This window comes from Pagrus pagrus (assembly GCF_965226575.1).
Source record: "Pagrus pagrus genome assembly, chromosome: 4".
In the NCBI taxonomy this organism is placed as follows: Eukaryota; Metazoa; Chordata; class Actinopteri; order Spariformes; family Sparidae; genus Pagrus; species Pagrus pagrus.
Genome location: NC_140188.1, coordinates 27,260,242 through 27,278,141, shown reverse-complemented (window position 1 = coordinate 27,278,141; position 17,900 = coordinate 27,260,242). Strand labels below are relative to the sequence as shown.

Sequence of the window (17,900 nt, the reverse complement as noted above, 5' to 3'; positions counted from 1 at the left end):
CAAGTTTCCAGCAGTGCAGAGGCATGAGTTTGAGGTCATTGTTTTGCATTGCAAAAATGTGGGAAAAACATTCTGGCATCGATAAAAAGAACCGATAAGCTCAGAGGCATACGATTCTGATGGATCAGACAAATTTGAACCAGTTCACCTGCAACTGGTTCACGATTCCCATCCCTCTCTGATGCTGATGCTTTTCTAGCATTTCCTCGCCCTCACTGTGTGCCTAGGTCTGTTCTGTTTACAGCCAGAAATCATTTGTCTTCATTTTATTTCACAGAGTTACATTTTTTTTGTGGCATTGCAGCACTTGGTAAGCGATTGATTGTTCATGAGTCAGTCCAGATCTACAGGCAGGTCCATAGAGATGCCCCTTTTGTGAAGATGGGCTGTATACATAAACCTGACTTGACACAACCACAACTGCTGTGGCCACTTTTATTGCGACTCTATTTTTACAAGATTTTTCAGTGCCAGTTCGGGCAACATCTATTCACCATCGTAGTATTTTCAGGTTTGTATTGTACTCCTCAAAACATTGTCTTGGATTTGAAAGGACACAGAGGGAGCAACTCAGTTCTATAACCAAAGAGCTGAAAGTAGGGTGACCTGTCCTCCTGTGCAATAACGCAACAGAGAGAAGCGGGACCGCCAGAGACAGTGAAAGAGAAGTGGTTAAAGCTGAGCCAGAATGAATGAGGTCAATGAGTTCTTTATTCACTTCTGCTATAACATGGTATGTATGTGCACAAAGAGGGCTGGGGTTATTAGGGGACAGGCTGACTGGAGTTTTTGCCTCTATCTCTAATGAAATCACTGGTCCATTTTTAGGCAGTGTGGATAAAGTGCCATTCTCCCGCACCAGGAAGGGAGAGGAGACAACCACTGCTGTGCCCACTTCATTAAAATTTCCATTTCTGCAGCGGCAGGAGTCACAATGAGCCGTGCTCTTGTGGCCTGCAGAGCAAGTGTGTGTGTGTGTGTGTGTGTGTGTGTGTGTGTGTGTGTGTGTGTGTGTGTGTGTGTGTGTGTGTGTGTGTGTGTGTGTGCATGTGCATGTGTGTGTGTGCGTGCGTGTTCATACCAGCATCAGTATGCAGCTGGTAGTTTGAAAAATGACTGGACAGTGACCCGCAGGGCTGTGGATGTATGTTTGTGTGTGCATGCAGCCAGATAGCAAGTGTTTGACAAGCCCGGATCGTTATGAATATGGACAAATTAATTTTTCCTCTTCCTCCGCTGCTTCAGTCAGGTAAATATCCCTGCTGTAAACAAGCAGCAGCCAGTCAATACGGCTTTGGAGCGTGAGGCTGCTTCCTGCCTGCCTGTCACTGTCTCTCTCCTGGCTGTTGAAGTCAGCGCTGTGGAAGAGCCTCGGATTTGAAAAGATTATATGCTTTAGACGATTTCTCTGCCATTACCAGCTGGGCCAAGGCAATTAACTCGCTTCATATGTTTCATCTAAGGCCAAAAAAACAAAACAAGTTAATCTGTCCCAAGCTGCGGGGACCTCACTTTATAAGTCCCACGCAAAGAGAGGAAGTTGAAAATTCAAGCTCAAACGGTGCTTTATTACCTTCCCTTTTCCAATTAGTGGCTGCCATCTTGAATTTTAACAGGTTCTGAAAGTGTGGGCTGATTACCTATGCAAATGAGTGGAAAGCTATAATAAAGCTGTCAACAGAAATAAACGGGTGTAACAGAGGAGAGCCCTGCAGTCTTGAACATCGCACGCTGCGCTTAACAAAGAGCAACAACACTCCAGAGAAGCTTAACGTTGGAATGAGAAAGTGACCGAGTGTTGTAACTTCGGACTGGAGTTTGGCCACGGTTCTTAAGTGTCCTGCAGGCTTATAGCCCAGTGAGGGACCGCCACTACAAAAAGAAAAAAAAAAACAGGGTTGCCTTATTAATTGATATTGTGATCAATCCTTGTGGTTGTAATTACAGACAAAAACAAGGATTTTCATGAGCAAAACAGCAGAACGTTAATCCTGCAGTAGCCTTTTGTTTCACTTTGGCCACTTGGATTCAGCACAACCAAGTTGTGAACACGACATTGATGTATCATCGCCTTTTAAGTTAAAATGGTGAACTTGTTAGCAAACTGATCCTGAAGAAGCTTCCTGGATGAGACGTGAAACGTCTGCAAGAAACTGAAACAAGTCCAGATGCCAATGATATAGCACTTAGAATTACCATGACCTGGATGACTGACAACCTTCATCAATTTGTCACACATCAAACATATACAGGAGATAAAGTTTCATTTGTCTGACGGTACAATTTGGAGTCTTATTATCTCTCTTTTAGTTTTTGGTCTTCACTATTTCCTAAAAGTAAATATCTGCTCTTTAGCTATTAAATGCTCCTCTATGTTCGGAAGGGGAGCATGCCTATGTTCCCACAGCCCTATGTTCCCACAGCCCTATGCTCCTACCCTAACCACTTCCCTAACCCTAACCTCTTCCCCTTCCCTAACCCAAAAATTGTGGGAACATAGGGCTGTGGGAACATAGGCATGACCCCGTTCAACCAGCTGGTCGCTAACATAGTAGTGTACAAAGCTGCCTGCTTCAGTTTAAAACAACAACTCCGAGAGCAGTGAACCAAATCACTAAAGTTGTGAGCCGAAGAGATAAACACTGAGCTGAAACTCGCTTTAAACATTATCAGGTGATTATTAGCTTTGGTTGATCACTACGAGTGACCCCTTTAATATCCACAATGGCCAACAACTCCCATGATCCCACACTACTTCACGACATGGAAAAAACATTTTCTTCTTGTGAACAAGTCCAGCCCACAAGAATCAATGACGTGATTCTAACAAATATTGTCTGCATAGTATAATTTACTGATTTGGTTACTGCGGCCAAGGATTTTATCTGATAGCAGCAGTATGGGTGCAAATTGTGTTATCGAAGATACTGGTAATTTATGTTGGTTCGATGTTGGTTTCTGACTTTACTGATGAATAATGACTATGCTCAGTTCTTCTTTTGCTTATTGCCATTTTATTTTCAGAATCAAATGTTTGCAAACATGCACCTGTACAGAAATGTGTTACATGGTGGAAGTGAGATGTGGTTGGCAGCAGTGAACCAGGTGTTAGATAACAGGATGTTTTTACTTGCGGTTATGTGGTTCAATTCAGGTCTTTGCTGTAAGTATGTTAAGGTGTCCTTGGGCAAACCCAAAACTGCTTTTGAAGAACAGGCCAGTGCCTTGCTCCTCTGGCAGCTTTTCTACCTTAGGAATATATGTGTGGGTGAATATGAAACACTGCAAAGTGATCTGTACAGCTTTCACGTTAAAAGCGCTATAAAAGTGTGGTCCATTTATCTGCCCTATTTTTCCACAATAAAAAGGCTTGAGGAGGTGGACTGCCCATTTTCTATTAACAAAAAAAATGATTTACTGTAATGTAAATTACTTCCTTCAGTCAAGCTGAGCCAATCACAGAATCACAGAGGACATGTTGTGAGAACGCGAGGGAGAAAAATCACTTCATATTCAAAAATCAAATAACCTTCTCCAGTCTGCCAGGGGGCAAAGCCTTTTACTTAGGTCGGAAAATTGAACTTGTTCGATTAACATGTTTGCTTTCATCAGAAATGTCATTTCTTTGGAGTTTGTCTCTGTGTGTCCGCATGTGGGTGTTTGTGTCTGTGCACACTGACAGTCACAAACGCCTCAGTAGATTTGCTGTCAGCCGGTGGCTCATATTAGCGTATTTGCACAATTCATCCACGCCCAAAAGGGAAGTGTTACGCTCAAAATCATATGAAGCTTATATTTATGCCTCCAAGACATTTATAAATATGCATCCATAAAGACAAGCCACTTTGAGGCAAAACTAGAAAGAAGACAGAGCAAGAAGGAGGCAGGAACTCAGCACTCACATGTGTTAGTGATTGTCATTCCTGTAGGTTGTGCTACAAACGGAAGCGTCAATTGCACACTATTACACTTATGCTAATTAGGCACAGCGCCAACTTAAGTGTTAATCAGGAAAAATGTAAATGCCCACACTAAAATGGGAATAAGCAGAACACCATCCATACCTGTCTCCATCTGCTCAATTTGCTTCATACAATTCCCAGTGACAGCAGATAAGCACTGTATCGGGAGATAAAACGCTTCGAGGGAGGTGGGGGAGTGGAACACTGTACGCCATGATGTGGAACAGCATGGTGCAAAAACAATGCCGCACTTAGCTGGATGGTTAGAAGCGTGATGAGTTAGATTCAAGAAACTAAAAGGAAGGAAGTTTTTTTGTTTTTTTTGTGGTGGTGGTGGTGCTAGTGGTGGTGGTGGTGGGGGGGGGGGAGCTGAGGCATCATCAGTGCGAAAGAACAAACGGGTGATGGAGGGTTAGTGCGAGCAGAGAGGTGGCTGCTAAGTAGAAGGGAGGGGATATGAGAATGAGAGGTGAGAGTAATTGTAATTCATGGAATAACAAACAAAACAAGGTGAGAGTAGGTGAGAGAGAAGGAGAGATGGAGTGAAGAGAAGAAGACAAGCGAGATGGAGAAAGAAAGAATCTAGTTAATCTACTCGACGTGTTTTTGGTCCTCTTTGTTTCTGGGGTGTCCCATGCTTTCAGATGAGGGCTGCAGAAAGTAAGAAAGACAGCTTGTTGCATGTGTGTGTGTGTGTGTGTGTGTGTGTGTGTGTGTGTGTGTGTGTGTGTGTGTGTGTGTGTGTGTGTGTGTGTGTGTGTGTGTGTGTGTGTGTGTGTGCTGAAGTTCACAGTTTTCCTTGAGTTTGTCTTTGAGAATAAATAAAAACTCTTTGCAAGTTGTTTGTTGTGCATGCATATCAGTATCAGTATAGGATAATAGTGTGGATTTGGTCATGCAGTCGTGTCTCACAGGACAAGGTCCTTCAAGGTGATTTAACTGTAGGACACATTGTTGATGGTCACAGATTGCAAACTGTGATTGTCATTTTAGAACACCATGACGCAAGGTGACTGTGACCTACAGCGGACCTCGTCTCTGCTTAGCAGGAACATTGCTGTGGATAAGGTAAAAACTGTATGGATTTAAAGCGATATCTCGGGTTCATATTAACAGGGTCGTTTTTCCTGTAGTTTTGGTGGTCCACAACAGGTTTAAGTTCTTAGTTTAAGCGGGACTATACAATTTGGCTCTTTGAGGCTGCACTTACGCACTTAAGCATGCTCTGTTTTATAATAGGGCTCTTTAGGAGAAGTTGTATTCGGACTGCAGTACCATGGTCAGCCTCTGAGGCCAAATTGACAGCAATGCTTCGGTCATTGCTTAGTCTGAAACACTGGATGTAGACTATTGTGACTGGTTTCAAGAAATGCCAACAAACCTCTACAGCAGTGATTGGTGAGGTTACCATCTAGACGTGAGCCAAAGCTTCCATGCAGTTTACAAAATGTCGTCCTTGTTCAACTTAGACTTGCCATACTTGTGTGCACTCACAGTTGTCCAGTTCACTGAGAAGTTATTATGATATTTCAGGTACACTTTACTTTATAAAGTGGTTTTAATCAGGGGTCTTCAATGTTGTTCAAGACAAGGACACCTTAGTTGATAGAGCCGACAATAACGTGTAGGACTGCCTTTAGTGCCACGTATAAACAAGTCAGCAGCAGTTGTAGCATGGATAATGTTAGGAGTGTTAGCCTCACCCTCTGTCATTTCTCTGGTGGTTCCAGTTGGAGGGTGTGCTCAATAGATTACAAAACGATAAAAGAATATCTGTTCACTTGGGATTGGCCAGTATGTTTCAGTATTACTTAGTTAATTGATTGATTTGTTGTTATGGATAGGTGCTGCATCATAATTTAGCGTACAGTTTGGTTAGCTTGCTCACATGATTGCACAAAAAATCATGGGCAGACCACTATCAATGTATTGCAAATTATTATTTTTTTCTTTTGAACAAATGTATCCTTGCTAATAGTAGGTTGGATTCATGTTCATGTTAAAGCTCCAGGGTTTAGCAAATCAAACTAAACTGTTGGTTTGTACCACAAAAAACAGGTCCAATCATCTGACTGCATGTGTTTCTGTCTCTATTGCACCCTGTTGCAGCATTGAGGCCTTGTCAGTTACTTGCATTAATGCATTTATTGTGATTATAACTTTAGGGAATGTTGGCTAAATCTATAAATGAGACCCAGGTTGTAATATGCCAGAAAGCAACACACACATGTATAAAGCAACTAACTTTAGCTCATATTCTCCAGTGAGGAGAAATTTTATATTCAGCAGTGAACCAACAGCACCAAACCCTGGGCTCTTTTTCCTCCGGTATTCACTTTCACTCTTCCTTCCCATCACTCACATCAACAGCTATCTACATCCCACCCACAATACTGAAACAAAATACCCTCCCTGGCTTTAACACTGTGTCTCCTCACCTCACTGCCTCCCATCCTCACTACTTTTATCAGTGACAGACCTGCTTCTTGGTAAAAGTGCAACACTGAAAGGAAAAAAAAAAAATGTCAAGGCTGCCTTGGCATTTTCTCCTCTTCACATTCTCCTTGCCAAGCTTATGCTCTGCTCTGCCATTTCCATCCAAGCCGCCAACTCACAGCCCGGCCCACTACCATCTTCTGCGCAGGCCAGGAAAAGTAGATTACAGAGAGAAAATGTCATAAACTCTATGGAGAGGAAGCATAGGTTGTCAATTATACATGTGCCACTGTGCTGCTATCTCTGTCTTTCTCCGCCCACTGCAAGCGACTTGGCCGAGGCTGGTCCGTTTCCTCCTCTCCTCCTCTCCATGCTATCTCAGTTTAGGTCTGACATCTGTCTTTTATCGCATTGCCACACACACATACACCATCCCACACGGGTGCCGGAGGAGAGACGGTTGTCACAACTGAGCCCAAAATATTCTGACAGGTTACAATCCAGCATGGTTGGAGCAGTGAGGGGAAAGAGACGTGTTGCAGGAGATGGAAGCATGTATGTCTACATGCAGATGGCTCTATAAATAAACAACCTGAGAGGGACCCACATAACGATGAAACTGGTGCAAAGAGCATGGCTTTACCTCTGGTAGGATTTCCCTACATGCCATGCATGTTTGGAGTGTTTTTTTTCTGTCTTTCTCAAAATTTAGACTGTTCACTGCTTTCTTACAGGTTGATCTCTGTAGTCAAGGACAACGCCACCCATGTTGCTCCAAATAACCACAATAATACACCTTGAAAACGCAGATCTTCAAAACGACAAGCATCTCATGCAAAGGGGTAACCACATTTTTGCGACATTAAACTGTAAGATATGCAGAAAACAGCTGTTCTTATGAAAGTCTGGCGAGGTTGTCACCAGTGTCACTCCACATAACAGCTAACTCAGCCCACTCAGAGCCAACTAACAGCGCTAACATTTTAGCTGAGGTTAGGGAAATGAGATAGCTTGCTAAAAATAAGCATATCACTGAGAAGAAAAAAAATCACATCATAATGTGAATTTGTTACAGTGGCTCGGCACTGAAATCAGTCTCATGTTGCTGGTGCAGAATGTCAGGAAGAATGTACTTCATGAGCTGTAATAATAGAGACACAGAGAAAACCAGGTAAAATTCTACTGGAAATGCAGGAGCATGCGGGTATACATGCCTCCATTTTCCCAACAAAATCCTTTAAATAAGACTCCGGAGAGCAAGAACACGCAGTCATCACACACATACATCTATACTGCGAGAATCGGTGCAAATTTCCAGGGGTGATAAAGGATAAACATCCATAAATCCATTTAGAATTTATATTAAAGGGGAGCTCTTTATATCTTTAGGCTCGGTTCATAATAATCAGTTTTTCTTCGTTATCAAAAGTAATCCTGGTGTTTGTTGTGAGTATAGTATAAACACAAATTGCTAGCAGTCTGTTTTTCGATAACATTTAGTTCAATCATCTTAAGTTCACACTGAGTAATGCATGAGGAGATTAAGAAAAAGCCCTCGTCAATGAACCGCAGATAACATGATTCATCAAAGGGCTCGATCATCCTAGTTCTCCCACGTGGATTTAGAAATATTATGCAGAGTATGTCTAAACATGTAAGAAGATAGGGCAACAGCGTAGCAGCAGTAAAAGAACGTGAGCTGGCGTGGCAGAAAACTGCTGACCGAAATATACGCATGAGTATTAACTGAAAAAAAGAGTCTAGTGTTTGACTTACTCAAGTTATTCAACAGAATATATATACACACCAATCAGCCACAACATTAAAATGACAAATAGGTGAAGTAAATGACATAGATCATCGTCACAATGAAATCTTCTGATGGGAAAACCATGGATCCCAGTATTCATGGATGCCTCTTGAGATGCACCACCAACCCAAACACCCGTTCCCTGACACATTAGAAAAACTGCATAGGAATGACCAGAGCTTAAGGCATCGACCAGTGACCATCAGTTGGATGTGCAGAAACAAGTCCTTTCAATGGACGCCCCACCTCGCAGCCGACTGGACTCCAACTTTCCCATTCCAAGGTGCCAGACACCACAGGACACTGCCTTGAGCGGTCAGAGCAAAGTGCGATCCACAGCGAAACTGCCATGAATTGGATCCATGGGAGGTGTTGGAACAAGTCTGATATAAATATGTCTATTTCATATTTATGCAGGTCCAACAGACACAAAACATACTTGGCAATAAATGAAAATGAATTTAAAAACCACCACCACCGCTCACGGAGGCTGAAAAGACGGCCTTCAGTCAAAACAGTGGGCAAGCTATTGCTGAAGGGATCTGTGGAGGAAGCTCAGACCACCTCACAGAACACAAGTGCCTACATGAAAAGTTTCTCATTCTAATTAATGATTCATTCATTTCTTTTGTGTTAGCTCAGTGATGCCCACTCATCCATCTTAAATATAACTTGACACATTGATTTTCTTGTCGAGGTACAATCCTTTGTAATTTACTGCCGTCACTTTTTCAGACAGAGTGGTCCTTCAGACATCATAATCCAGTGAATCAGAGTTATAGATTTGAAAATTTGTGATAAGGCGGTGTATTTTTCTGGGTAACATTATAATTTAACTGTAATCTTCTTCATGTTCCAACAGTTACTGATGGTGTAATCTCTCTGGTGCAGCCTTCTGCCGTAAGAGACCCCCATGCAGTTGTGACTGCTCCTAATACTCCACAGGTGTTTCATAATGGAATAAAGCAGAATGCAAAATTGCATAACGTCGATGCTTGGTGCTCTCACACAGTCAGAGTCGATGGACAGTGTTTACCAGATATCCATCTTGTTGCTGCCGTTTATATTCACCCTGATGCAGATTGAAAAGATGCACTATGTGTTTATGTATATTTATGTATAAATAACTGTATAACTGCTCTGTAATTGTAAGATGACACAAAAAACAAACTGAAAACTAATTTAGAAATGGAAAGAAAAACAAGAACTGTGACTGCTAGAACATCAGTTTAGGTGGAATTTACTTGTTTTAACAACATAAAAATACTGAACTGCATTTGTACTTGCAAGAAAAAAAGACGACTCTGGTCAATCAGAGATGATAGCAGCATATTGCGTCTCTGACTGACGATGTTGTGGAGAATCATACATGCCATAATAGTGTCACATGCCATATTTAGGGTGACCCTGAGCTACAAAGGCACTGGAACGGTCTTGACTTCCCTAATGTTCATTTCCACACTGGTTTTTGTCCTGCATAAGGGCAGGCCAGGCTCAGGGTCAGGGGGTTAGCAAATGGGATTGATTGACAGGGATACCCTCTGTGACCAAGCAGGTAACACTTTGAACTCTAACAATCCAAAACTGATACATGTTACATTTTCAGTTAGCTCAGCAATAGGAGGAAACTAAATATTGATTTAAAAAAGGATTTAGCTATAAACTCATAACCAGCAAATCAAGCACTCAATGTATACTCATGAAAGATTCACAGACCCAGGCCACTTTGCTTCAGTGAACAGTAGCATGTGGGCTGCATCACATATGATCTTCACAGTGTAGAGCAGTAGTTAGCTGCAGTAGCTGTTTTCTGAATCATTTGTAAAGCTAAAGACATCTATTCAGGGGCAGTAGTGAGGGAGATGGTGAGGGTCACCATAGCCTGCAGCTTAATACTGTAAAAAGACTACTTCCTATTCACTTCATCTCCTTCCCTAACCCTAAAATTAATCATATTAACTGATTAGTGCTTCAGGTCTCAAAGCTTGATAGTACATGAATTAATTATTGCCTAGATTGATAAACTGCAATTCTGTGGAATTATTCTCCGCTGTGTCTTGTAGGTCTGTGGCTTGGGCCATAAAAGTGTACAGTATATATTTCAGAGCAAGAGTCACATATCTGTAAAGTTTTCATTAAATGACCTCTCTCAAACAGACTGCTGGTGCAGAAGTGCAAAAAATGTTAACAAAGAGTAAAGGCTAAAACAAATGAGAGGTGTAGAGAGGGAAAAGGTTGACTGGACGTAAAGACGATCTGACGGGGACAGAATGAAAATGATTTATGCTGAGTAAGCCGACTATTGGATTGATTTGCAGGTGTGTCAGAAGATTGGTGGGAGGAGAAGAGGATAAATGTCAGTCTTGAATGACAGGAGGGGTAAAAAGTGGCAGGTAATTACACAGGTAATGAGCAAAATAATAAAACTAATAGAAACCACGATTATAACTTTCCATAAATCTGCACCAGACAAATAACTCACCTTTTTTTTTTTCTTATGCAACAAATTTCATTTGATGGCAAAAGTACTGTAGGCAAGCCAACCTTATTTTTGTCTGGACCTTTTCCCATTAGATACATCACCAACCCTATTTGTTCACTTATATTTTCATTAGATCGTAGACTTTAATTGAATTACTTATGGCACGTTATTTGTCAATAATTTGTCTTTTTTTTCTCACCACACACACTGAAGACGAACTATTTTCTATCCATCAAACACAACTTCCAGTTTTTAAATAAAATTGCAGTATGTTTTTTTATACTCAGACCTGTATTTTTCCCCGATCTTTTTTTATTCCCCCCAGACCAGTTCATATTTAGACTGTAACTCAAGGTTTCCGTGTTGCTTCATACTGTAGCAGCTCTACTTTAATGAAATGAAAACAAAACGTTGCAAACAAATCACAGAGAAATAAAAAAAAAAAAAGAAAATATATTCAACAAATTTCAGAACAAATTAAAAATAACAATAAATCACTTACTGTGCCTCATGCACGCACGTCAGTAAATGTCATGGAAACAGAATGTTGACCCTGCAGAGGTCAGGTATAAGGCCTGCAGACCATTCCGATTCCTCTTTTCACTTGGAGTTTGGCACGAGTTGACTTGTTGCGAATCCAAACTCTGGAAAGAGAACTCTCTTGGAGAATTGAAAAAAAACCTACTGGAAAGCGGATCGTGTTGAAAAAACAGAACTACTGATTCACTCAGATATTGTGGAAAACCAGCGGGCCTGAAAATGGCCCTGAGCAGACCAATGGGCATCGCCCCTGAGATGGACAATCATCCTGCAGGTAAGACGACCTTTAAATGTATTTTATCATTTTATTTATGACTGATTCATTGATTAATCTCTTTAAAACTCTTACAACCTTTATCAGTACAGAACACAGGGTAATTTCTTCAGTAGAAAGGTGGACAGTTCACACCATATTATTAGGCCTGTTGGAAAAAAGCTTCACTCGACGATTTCTCCGTGAAAAATTATTTGTTGGATAGAAGGTCTTTAATATCCCGAGACCGGTGTGGAATATATTAACAATCCGTGTAGTGATTTAAAAACAGTTATTTTGGTTTGAGGGCATTAAATTGTACAAATTTTGCTTTGAAATAATCAGCTAAAAATATATTTTTCATGTGCGCCATGGAGACGATGGAAATATTAGCACTGGACGTCAGGACACACAGGTGGAACCAAGCAAGTTCTTCTGTGAGGAGTTTTGAGTTTGTTTTGAGGTTGTTGATCTTGTTTTCAGATTTTCCTTCAAATCCACCAACGGATCAATATTGTTGAGAACTTAAAGAGATAAAGAGAACAGTGTCTGATTGTGGACCATCAGCCTGATCTGTTCTCTTCAGTCATCACACAGCTTGTACTTGACATTTAGGTATTTCAACATCACAAGACTGGCTTTTTCAGCATTTCCTCTCATTCTCAACCTCTCCTATATTTAAATGATGAGTCAATCCAGAAATACTCAGCTCCAAATGAGTTTTGATACCCTTGATTAAGTTTTTAGACCATTTGTCTCAGTGCTGTATGAGGTGTGTAAATACACATTAAAGCCAAAGACATTTATAAAGTGTGCTGGCTCGGCTGTGGCTTTGGAGTCAGAGCAGGTCATCCACTAATCGCAGGGTCTGTGGTTTGATCCTCGGTTCTAGCTGCATGTTGAAAGTGTCCTTGAGCAAAGATACTGAACACTAAATTGCGCCAGATGGCTGTTCCATCAGTGTTTGAGTGGTTATGTGAATTGGAATATAAAAGAACAATTTTGGTTAGGATCACTGACCTGATGAGCCGGTTGACATGGCAGACAGAAGCACTTTCTAATGTGTCTCTCTATACATGCGCACACATCCTGATGGCAAGCCACCGTGTGTTCTTTGATTTTCTTTAACTAAACTGTAGGTGTCTATATGAAGGAAAGCCTATCGACAATTAACTAAATCATTTCTATTTAAGTAATAAGATAAGACATAAAGATAATCCTTTATTAGTCCAATGGGGAAACTGCATTGTTACAGCAGGAAAGCTATAGCAAAATAGAGATAAGGATCAATAAGAAATACAATAAATAAAAAACAAGTAAAGCAAGATATGAACAAGAGGGAAATTAAACAGTAAGAACAATATAAGCAAGGAACAAACTCAACAGTTGAATGATATTTAATCTGAGTCAAATAGTGATATTTCACTGTATGAAATTGATATTACACCTCGTAAAATATTGATATTGCACAGTTGGTACTTATTTAATAGCTCAAAAAAAATTATTAATCTTACTATGTTACACTTATGTATTTTTCTTTTGAGGGTGTAGATGGTTAAACCAGACAAAAGTAATACTTAATGACACATACACATCTTAATCTCATTAACCAGTAATTTAAAGATTGTTTATTTTACTTACTGCGGTTCATTACCTATCTTTATAGGCACTGCATCAGCCTCCCTGTGAGAAGCGCTGATGTGGAAGACGGAGCTTCTTTGTCCAGGATTTCCAGGGCGACAGAAGATCTGGACCAGGTGAGAAGGATGAAGGACTGCAGGAGCAGCTGGTGGTGTTGGTCTTTCTTTCAGTGGGCTTCTTTCAGTAAGTGATCCTCATACAGACATATGTGCATTACATTTATTATAGGAATCTTCTTGGATGTTATTCGACTGTTTATAATGCTGAAACACATTCAAAAATATAGCTACCAGCAATAGAAAGGTTGTATAGGTTTGTCAAAAATGTATTGATGACCTGTTTTTCTGTTGCCCCAATCAGGATGACTGTGTTTTTGGAGTTCCTGGAGCAGCAGAGAGTGGACCTTAATCAACCAAACAGCCCAGAAGACTCAGCACTGTACCTGCCTCCAGGCACCTAAAACACTGTCTGAAGGCCCAGTATGTACACCCCCTCCTGCCCCGCCACCCGAACTGACAACACCATCCTCTTCAACCACCAGCCGAGACAATGAGGAGCGCCCTGGCTTGACCAGCACAGAGGACGTTGGTGGGTTTGGGACGCTCCTCGCACGCGTACACACAGAAAGCTGTTAGCACCTCTTTGCATCGACGCTCAGAAATCAAGAGAGCCAAGAAAGAGACTGACAGTTCACATTCAGAAGTTTGTTACTGTATACTGTATGTCAGGTATGTATACTGTTCATCTCCTGAATAGTACAATACAGTGAATATGACTTACAGAATTCAAGCTGTGAAAATGTCTGAGTGTCCTGATTGCAAGGCAACAGTTGACACAATAGTGTTTCTGTGCGGGTAGAGACAAAGAAAATCCATCTGAGCTACAATGCCCATGCTGTGTGTGTTTTATTGTTATGATGTATCAGGTGCTGAAGGAGACGGTGTCATTTCTGACCGTCAGTGCAGAACATCACAGCTACACAATGGCAAGTGGACACAAAAGTTAAACAACTGATATCATGTGTCATGTGTAATCTCTTCATGCACTCTCTTGCAGTATTGCAATAGCTGATTGTATAAGGTTTACAGCAGTATTGAACTACATGTCATTAAACTAGTAGTTCTAATACATTTTGCAGTAGCTTGCTGATAGTTCACCTGCATTCATATTTGCATAGTGATTCAAGTAGTTCAATTCCTTTTAATTCCCCCCCCCCCATTTTTGTGTAGTTAATTCCTGAAACTACAAACAATGTTGGGCCATAAGAGGACAGGAATGAGGCCCAGTTTTTGGAGCAGAGCTTAAGTCATTCAAAGGGTTGACAGTTGTGAACATAACATTCCTTGTGAAAAGCCCAGATGGGATTGTTTTGTTTGGGACCGGTTTGGGTCTCAGGAAGCTGGATTTCCAGTACACCTGTGAAACAATCTGGCTATGGTTGGTTAAGGTTTGAATCAGATTAGATTAGAATCTGATTAGGCACAAGGATTGACTATTGCTATTTTAGGAGTTAGCCTGACTCACTAAGTAACCCCGCTCAGTGGTAGGCTCTGACCAGTGAAGATGAGGTGGAGAGGTAACTCACGGTGACGCTGGTGGATAGCCTGGAGTGTGGAGCTCAGGGGGAACTCAGGGCAAGGCTGTTGGCTGCAGATGTGCTGAAGTTACTGGAAACAGAGCCACTGTTTAGATTAAACAAGGTGGAACACACAAAAAAACTAAGTTAGATCTCTTAGTTGAATCCACAGGGAAAAACACAAAAAAAAACAATCAAAGAGATTAGCACAAGCAGGAGCCATGTGCCACACAGCACTGACGAAATCATCTGGCAGCAGGTAGAGTGAAGACCAGGGCTTTTCAGCAGGCTGTGATTGCCAATCTGCTGCAGGTGTGTGTGTGTCAGCATCTCCGGTGAGGGGAAACCCCGCCCAGCCTCTCAGTGCACCTCTGCAAGCACAACAAGCACAGTAACAAAAAATACCGCAGCAGAAATCCACCACAGAAAATGACTGACTGTGACAAGTCTGACTGTGGACATTATGTACAAAGCCAAAGCTGACACTTGTGCACTTTCGATTGAACAGTGGGGTATTTTATTTTTTCATGTATGACCTGTGACTAGGTGGGCAATATTGCAATAAACTAAATTTTGTGGTATTATTCTCATATGATATTTGCATATTTATATACACACATTCAAAATTTGATCTTTTTTCTTCTTTTAAATAATGTTGTTATTTTCCACACACAAAAAAACAGACAATAATACGGATTTTTTTTTTACAAAATGAACAGTTACAGATAGAATTACTAGTGGAAACAATAGTGTCTAACAACAAAATATCTACTCTGATTAGGAGCAACTTTAACAAACTGAGGGTGTGATCACACCACCAGAATCCGGCTAGTATCTCTCTACATGATCTCTTTTTTTTTTTTTTGCACTCAACATGCAAATGAAGCTGCTTCACAACATTCCTCTTTGTCTCTCGGAGGAGTTATCAGAGAGGTCTGGTGATTAGCTCTGAGCTCTGAGAAGTCACTTCAACATGTTTCGTAACAGTGTGCTATACTGAATGTGATAATCACTCTGACGCAAGTGTAGGCAGGTCTATTGTTAGGAAGTGACATGGAATAAAAATATGTGCATTTTAATGACCGATCACAGGAGAGCAGGGGGGATGTGAAGGAGTGCTCAAGTGAACAAGGCGTACTCAAGTGCACAGAAGTTTTTCTCCCAGGGTTTCTCTCCAGCATGTTGTTGACGGCTGCTTTCTCTGCACCTAGGCCAATAAACAGAGCACCTCTGTTGCTCATCTTCCACAGACATCCAAGGATTCATCTTTTTTGTAGGTTAATTATTATCAGGCTTGTGTACAGCTTAGGGTGAGGGTGAAGTTGCTACGAGAGCGTCTGCACTCTAACATTCAAGATGTCTGTCTTTAAAATTTATGCAAATTAATGTTTTTGCACTTTGAATGTAGATGACCTTAAATGGCAGCAAGTTGAACTGACATCGGTATCCATAAATTGTCTAACACAACATCAGTGAACTGTTAATTTGGATGTTTGGGTAATTTCATTGCTGGTCAGAGTGGAAACACTCTGAGTTTTCGCTAAGTTTTTTTTCCATATTGCAACCAATAATATCTTTAGAGCCTCCCTGCCTGGACAATGGCCATATTTTTGAAGTCTACAACTCCAGTTTGTTAAACAGACTCAAGTCGACCATATTGGCAGGTAGCATCAATAGAACTGATCACAATGTTCGTTTACAATAACTTCCAGGTGAAAAACCCCTGCCTCATTTTGTTATTTAAAGTGCATACATCTCATCTAAAATTCTTGTTTGGTGTTCATATCTTGATTGCAACACTAAGGTTGGAAACCTAACTTAGCTGTTGGGCCACAGACTAAAGAAATGACAGCTTGAGTTTATCAGAAACTTGCAGGCAGTTAAATGTCACTTTTGGGTTGAATTGGTTTCTCAAAGATGATACCAAATCAACACAGTACTTAAAATAAGCAGATGTATATGTATGTTTGTATTTTTAAATGTCACAGTTACAACTGAAAATGATAACAGAAATAAACAAGCGTGCTGATTTCACATATCTCCTCATTGAAAATCAACCATCAGCTGCCTATCTGGAAGTTACTGTTGTTGCTGTAATGTCACAGTGATTTGGTCTATTAAGGATCATTCTACAAAATGAAGACATGGAGGTTTATGCGTTTAACTTTTTTTTTTTTTAAAACAATCACTTTCCACAATACCAGCACGTGGCAAATATGTTATGGTTAAGGCAAGGGAATTTTAGGTAAAAAGGAAAATGTTAAGTTAGTAAATAAGTTAAGTTGCAAATTAGAAAATGTTCTTCTGAGGAAAGGAAACACTTTCAAGGATGTTTCAATCTTAGAATAAAGCAGAGTGTGACGATACAAAATCTTCCAGTAGCATACAATGTCATGGTTACAGAGCTGAGACGCTGCTGCTTCTTAATGTTGCAGCGCTCTGCTAACTTGTCAGTCAGGCTCAAGATATTTTCCAAACTGACAATGTCCTCACAGCTGTATATTTTCTGTGTGCAACACAATATTATCAGCAAACCACAAATTACAAGCCACGTTTTCATGTTTTTTTGTCACACAGAAGGTGTAAGTGATTGTTACCATTACTAAAACACATGTCTTAGCTATGAGTTAGCCTGGCTTTTCATAAAACTTTCTGACTTGAATAAAAAATGTTGTTATTCTGTCTCCTGTATAAATCACATATGTAGTTATTTATTTGATACAAATCGACTCCACGGGCTTGAAAGTACTTTGCATTAAATGTGATCCTTTACATTCAAGTAATGTAACAGAATTAGATGGAAAGTTTACATGTAATTAAAATACTTAAAGCAACATTAAGTAGAAATTGACATTTTGTGTGATTTGGCGCCCCTTTCAGTTTCTGAGTGGAACAACACTCTTAAAAATCCAAATCCCAGGTCTGTAACAATTTGTCAGGTGCAGGTGCACACCCTACAAACACAACTCATCACATCATAACAATATCATGTCTTGAAAACATCTTGAAGAAAACGTGTATGTTACATACAGAACAGTCCAATATTGATCCCTAATGATTCTTAGGGAGACTCAGCTGGTTAATTTGTATTCTTCAAGAGTGGCAACATCGTGATTATTTTCTCAGACTTTACTCGAGCCACAGAAGAAATTGCACAAGTGTTATTACAGACTGAGTAGTACTCCCCCATGACAAGTACA

General features: G+C 40.6%; 1 long non-coding RNA gene across 1 annotated transcript; it reads left to right on the top strand.

The window, feature by feature from the left end:
• The first annotated feature begins 11,418 nt into the window (after positions 1-11,418).
• Positions 11,419-13,913, top strand: LOC311256795. The gene is made up of 3 exons (XR_014622526.1): positions 11,419-11,504; positions 13,150-13,307; positions 13,485-13,913. It is a non-coding gene; the product is annotated as an uncharacterized lncRNA (long non-coding RNA).
• The last annotated feature ends 3,987 nt before the right edge of the window (positions 13,914-17,900 follow it).